The following is a 6569-nucleotide window of genomic DNA, read 5'->3' on the forward strand; positions in this document are numbered from 1 at the left end:
TCTTATCCGAACCTTGAGTGTGAAGATGAAGGGCGCCGTCGGCAAGCGGATGATGCTCGAAGAAACGTCGATAAACGACGATCTTCAATTGGAAGTAGCAACCACCTCCGGCGCCGAGGTATATATATATATATACATATTGAGCGTCTGGTGATACAACTAACTGATTTGAATAAATGTGTGTGTACTAACGCGCGCGACTCTCTTTCTTATTTTAGCCCTCGGCCGGATCGTCGAAAAATCGAGTACGTCGTCGTCAAAGCGTGGCGCAACCAAGACGATGAAAGCAGGAGAAACATGCACCATCGATGTTGTCGACGAAGCAACCGGCAGAGCCGCTGGAGCCCAGCAAGAACGCCACCAAGTTTGTCGGCCAATGCGGAGCCGTTGTTAGAGACAACGTCTCGATCACCCGCCGAGGAGTGGAATGAGCCAAAGAAGGCACGTGTTGGTTTCACTTTTGTCGAACGAGAGAGAAAAAAAGATTGCTTCAACAAGCTTATGGAACATTTCGTTCTACCTCCGGAATACCGCAAATACGATGAGGAGGGTAACAAGATTGCGGAAAACAAGAAGAGGCGCAAGCTAGTCAAACAGTTCGCTCTTTCTAGGATGGCCAACGCATTCCGGAAATACAAGCAAAATCTAGCCCATGACTTTGTCAACCAGGGCAAGACTCCGGATTTCAAAGGACAATATGAGAAACTGCAACATGATTGGCCAGAATTTGTGAAGCAAAAGAAATCGGAGCAGTTCCTTGAACTATCGAAAAAAATAAGGAAAATGCGGCCAAGAAGGAGTACAATCATAAAATGGGGCCAGGAGGGTATCGCTTTTGGCAGCCTAAGTGGGAGAAGATGGAGAACGAGCCGAGGGCGCGAGGAATCCGTCCAGTGTACGGAGGGATGGGACCCAAGGGCCAAAAGCCGGTGGTACGGGCATGGGGGATCGCCGAACCCGGAGACAGGGAGTGTGTTTACCAGGGCAAAATAATTACACCCACCCAAAACCTTATTGAGGCAATGAGGGATGCTCAAGAGGGGAGGATCAGGTTCAACGGAGAGAACGACGCCCGACAAAAGCCCTCGGGAATCCCGAACACGGAGGACGTGTACGAGGCATGCCCGGGGACATTTCGTGGAAACTAGGGTTCCCCGAGAAAGATGACCCGTACGGTTACGAAGCCGTAAGAGAAAGATGGATCGGGATGCGGATGTTGTGGCGAAGTTGGTAACGGAAATGGATGTGATGAAGAAAACCGTGAGTGTACTAGTCGCCGAAAGAGATGCAGCTCGGGCGCGAGCATGAAGATCATCCAATGGATCTCGGAAGCCAGCGGCGGAGAAGAAGCAGCGTGGCTTCCACGGAGGCCTCACCGGCTGGTGCACCGACGATCGAAATTACTGCACCGGAGCCTCGACTCGGTGGTCGAGTTACTCGCACCGGAGCCTCCTCGCTACCCCGTGGACGATATAAAGGAGATGAAAGCATGTCATCCGTATTATCCTATCGGGAACATGTCCATGAAGGTAGCCATCGGCAGTGCTTTACCACCTGGAGCACTCCACCACAACAACCCCATTCAAGATGGCTATGCTCGTGTGACGGTGGAGGAGATAGTCCAAGGGTTTGAGGACCTGGACATTGACATTGCTACACCCGAAGGGGTGAAAAGACTTGGAGATGTCAAGCGCCAGTTCATTCTATGGCGAAGAAATTTATCAAGTTTCCGGGCGAGGCGCCAACAAGTCCACCCCCGTACGGTGGTGGTGGTGGCGGTGGCGGTGACGGTGGCGGTGGCGGTGACGGTGGCGGTGGCGGTGACGGTGGCGGTGGTGCTTCACCTAATACACCTCATTCACGTCGGCGGACGCCGCCCCCGATCCTCGTCCGGCGGGTGATCGGACACCGGTACCGCCCCCAATCCACCTCCGGCGAAGAAGCGAAGCAGTCCCGGGTTATTAACCCGGACCCTTACGTACCTAAGAAAACAAAGGTACCGGAGGTATCACCGAAGCCTCTCCCCGGGAGGTCTTGGGAAAGTAGTGCCGAGGAAGTCGAGGCGGGCGCGGCTGCTGATTTAGAGAAATGGAAGGCAAGCGTCCGGAAGAAAATAGAGGGCGAGCCCAAGCCAGTATATTCGACAAGGAAAAGCAATGGGCTAAGTCATTTTTGAACACACCGTCCCAAGCCGCGAAGAATCTGCTCGACGACTATTTACGTGAACTTCGTAGGCAAGCACTCGCGTTCAAGAACGAGGAAAGAGTTGGCGGAGAAGAAAGCCTTGAAGGACGAGGCCGAGTCAAAATTAGAAACGGGGAAAGAAGTTGCCCAGCTCGGGGAACAAAGTAAACAATCGATCGCCCCGCTCATAGTGCAAGCCGCCGGTCCGGATGCCCCCGATATCATAGCAGCTGCGGCAGCACATGGATTGACTGTAGAAAGTGCCGGAAAACAAGCGGCCGACTTAGGTATCACTCTTCGTGCGGTGTTAGGCCTTGATGAGGCGCCAATGAAGGACGTAGTATTTTCATATGTGAAGAATGGCCCTCTCATCGAGCCTGCGCGGGAAGAGGATCTACCTCGACAAATGAAAGGTCTGCTAAATTGGTACAAGGGTTACATAAAACATGAAAACGCCAAAGACTATATCTATGCGGAAGTTAAATATGTGCATCACTTCAAACGTTACCGGGTACAAATTCCTCCGAGTGAATTGTTCCAGCTTGTTCAATCTGCGCGAGCTCGACAAATCTATCATCAGTTGCTACGTTATGTAAGTGATTTATTAATTTCTACCCCATCTCGTTCATTGCCTGCACTATATATATATATATATTGTCCTAACTATCTTGTTGTGTACGCTATATATTATGCAGAATGAAGAAGCGGGAAATGCGAATAAGGAACATCCATGATGTTGGGTTCATTGACCCACACATCGTTAATTCATATGTGTTAGAATACCACCCCGCCGACGTGGAGGAAGACCTGTGGCGGTTTATTAGAAAACAGCAAGAGAAAAGTGATATTCTATTTCCTTACCATTTTGGGTGAGTGTTTCTGTCTTGAGCACATTCTCTTTTGTTTACTCCATGCATGGTATGTGGCTAATCGATGAGTTATGCATGATCTGTGCATGTATCGTGTCCGCAGGTTCCACTGGATTCTTATGGTAATTAAAGTTCAGACCTCCTCGGTTCTCGTCCACGACTCTCTGAATATGGATCCGGCGCTTTGGGGCGACATGAGAAAAATGATGCAAAAGTAATTATTTTCATTCATTTGCGCTCTATATCGATCGGCCTATTTCGTTCATCATTTCCTTATATCAAGTAACTAATTAATAACTCTCTTGTTTATTTAATTTTCTTTGCCTCGTAGGGTTTGGAGACGGTTCGTAGATACCAAGGTCGGTGAATTCAAAAAAGAGCTACATTTTAAAATGGCAGTGCCGACGTCTGGGGATACTCAGCCACCGGGGACCAATCTATGTGGATACTATGTTTGTGAGAGGATCCGGAGATACTGCAATGAGCGGGACCAGACGTGTGAGAACAACATCCTGAGGAATAACCTCCGGAAGACGCTTAGTCCAGAAGCTCGCTTCCGACCACTTCAAGAGGAACTAGCTGGATGGTTGGCGAGGGAAGTCATCGATCCTAGAGGAGAACACTATTACGATGACGTAGATCTTTATACGCACCGGAATTTGTAACTAACTTGTTCAAAATTGTATATGGTCATCCGATATTGAATATATATTGTATATGGTCATCCGATATTGAATATATATTGTATATTACTCTTGAATTCTTTTTGGTTCTAATTTCAAATTTGTTTGAAATTGTACATTCATATGCATGTATGTATACAGTACCGTAGAATATGTGAAACTCCTTCAAAATTAAAACCCAAAAGAAATAAAATAATACAAATTAAAAAGAAACCAGATTTAGGGGGAGGGGGACTAAACCCTAAACCCTGCGGAGGCCTTTAGTCGCGGTTGGCCAGAAGAACCGCGACTAAAGGTCCTCCGCCCTGGCGCTCGCCTGCGGCCCACGTGGATGGGCCTTTAGTCGCGGTTCGTAAGGAACCGCGACTAAAGGGGGGGGCCTTTAGTCGCGCTACTTTGGTCGCGGTTGGGCCACCGCGACTAATGGCAGTTGCCAACCGTGACCAAAACCCCTTTTTCCACCAGTGCTCTTGCTAACGGCCGCGGCGCTCGAGCTGCTGCCTCTACTTCTGCCATAAGTGAGAACCTGCACCTCCTGTCTCCTCCGTCTCGTCGCCAAGGTCGCCAACGCGCGAGCGTCCTCTTCTCGTCCGCCTCCGTCAAGATCGCCGTTCGCCGGCAGTCGCCCTTCTTCTCTTCTTCGTCTGCACCGGCCGCTGCTGCGTTGCCGGCCGCTCCAAGCTGCAAGTTCACCGTTTTCTCGACGTGGCCGTCCGCGCGCGCGTCTCCAAGCACGTCGGCATGTTCTACGTCCGACGTCGTCCGTCCTCCCCGGCCGCGCTCCGTCAAGATGGCTTCAGACGGTCGCGTCTTCGTCGCAAACCCCATCCGGTTTGTCCAGGAGTGTCGCTCCCCATCGTCGACGTCTCTGCTAGTCCATCAACGCAATCCCCTTCACAGTGAGCACCGCTTCCCCACCTAAATCCTCTTCTTCTTTCATCTCGTGCACCGCCGCGTTGTGCTGTTCCCGACCAGTGCATGGCCGGCAAGGGAACGAGCTTGAGCTCGTGTTGACATTGAAGTTGTTTTCCGCGTGCAGCAGGCCGGTAACAAACGCCAGTATCCAAGCCACGGCACGGCCAAGCATAGACCGCCGTCGACGCCTCCGGCCGGCCGGCTCCGGCTACTCCCGTCGCCCCTCCCTCCGTCAGCATCGCGTGCAGCAGGCAAGGAGCTGCTTTGTTAGTTCAGTTGTTGCAGTACGCCTGTTTGACATGATCTGAAGCTAGCACAGCTGGTACGTTCCATGTACTGCATACGTGCAATTCCCTGATCTATCCCGAGGACATGCAAAGCCATCCTTTTACTCACATATTTCTTCCTTTCCGCTGACAGCTGGGCCTGCCGTCTGTGTCCTGTGCTAGCTTCCCTCCGGTGAGACAAGGATCAGCATCCAGCCCCAGTCTGTTTCTCTGGTCCTGCGCTTCAGCCGCACAGGCTCTCTTTCTTTTCGGTGAGAAAAGTCCTATGTTTTCTGTGTTTTTCTGAAAATTGCTGCAAATGCTCTAAACTTGTGAAATTTATATCTTTAAATCTGTAACTCGAAATACAAAGTATTTTATATGAAAGTTGCTCAGAAAAATGTGAATAACATGAATATGTCATCCATATGCCTGTTTGCATTTCGCATCATGTCGTTTCGTGGTAGTTTTGCATAATCACCTAACATATATACGGAGTATTTCGGATTCCGAATATGGTTTCCCCGCTCCGATTAATATTGAAGTAGCTCACCCTTGCCATGTCATGCCATGCTAATCAACGCTTAACTTTGTCGGTAGAAATGCAACTCCAACCTAATTTGCTTGTCCGGTGTTTCGACTCCGATTAATGTGATAAGTTGCATTGCACCATCTATGCCATGTCATGCATATCATCATGAACATGCTGGATCTTCTTTATCCGTAGTAGTAAGACTTGCATACGTTGTGTGTGTTCCAGCATCTGCTTCTTCACGGATAGGATCGCGAAGTGGTGTGGTGAGATACGACAAGTCCTCCGGATGTTCCTCGGCAAGCTTTAACAGGCAAGCATTTTCCCCTATACTCCTGCCCCTGCAGAAGTCGCTCACCTATTTTATTTTGCCTTCTCCCTCATGCTATCCTTAAGTTGCGTTCTTGTCACGTGTCCCTTCCACTTGTTACCTCAAGCAGCCTATATTGCCTCCACCAACCACCTACAGCTATTGTTTGGTTATCGGGTCTGCCTTGCGAGTCGTAGTGCGTGCTAGTGCTGTGTTATCTTGATACCGTTATCGCTATCTTATCAGGTTATCAGTTTGGGAATCATGACACATGCTACATGGTTATATCTGTTGAGGGTATCATGGTTACCTTAATTGTTAAGCGGAGACATCGGTGGGTCAGTTGCTCGTTTTATGACGGCTCACTTGTGTTTCCATGAAACCTAGGACCCCGAGTTCTTGTTATCTGTTCCGAGACTGAGCGCTCTAACCACACGTGGGTATGTTTCTGGGTCTCCCCTCGACCACTGCCGGAATCTACAGCTTTGTCCAGTGGCCACAACTAGTTCGTAATGTTTTACCATTTGTTGTTGCGTGCATGCCAGCTTGTTACTTATTTACTTTGGGAAGCCCCTGGGTCCCTTGTATCCCTTGTTTCTGGTATGCACGTATAGGTGCGGCACGAGCGTTTATCGCGTGCTGAAGCGGGTCATTCGCCCCAGTGTGTGTTTTGACCCTCGGAAGTCGTGGTCGCAAACAGCTAGGTCCGTCTCGGAGATTCGGCCGGACTTCGATTCGGGTTCAACTTAGTTAGGTGGCTTCCTGGACATTGTTGTCGTGAAGGAGAGTGCGAGTCGTGATATCCTTCCC

General features: G+C 49.9%; 1 long non-coding RNA gene across 1 annotated transcript; it reads left to right on the forward strand.

Moving 5' to 3' along the window:
- Positions 1-4880: 4880 nt before the first annotated feature.
- Positions 4881-5727, forward strand: LOC124665494. The gene is made up of 3 exons (XR_006990584.1): positions 4881-4973; positions 5072-5189; positions 5678-5727. It is a non-coding gene; the product is annotated as an uncharacterized LOC124665494 (long non-coding RNA).
- The last annotated feature ends 842 nt before the right edge of the window (positions 5728-6569 follow it).

The sequence above is a fragment of the Lolium rigidum genome, chromosome 6, assembly GCF_022539505.1.
Source record: "Lolium rigidum isolate FL_2022 chromosome 6, APGP_CSIRO_Lrig_0.1, whole genome shotgun sequence".
NCBI classification, from domain to species: domain Eukaryota; kingdom Viridiplantae; phylum Streptophyta; class Magnoliopsida; order Poales; family Poaceae; genus Lolium; species Lolium rigidum.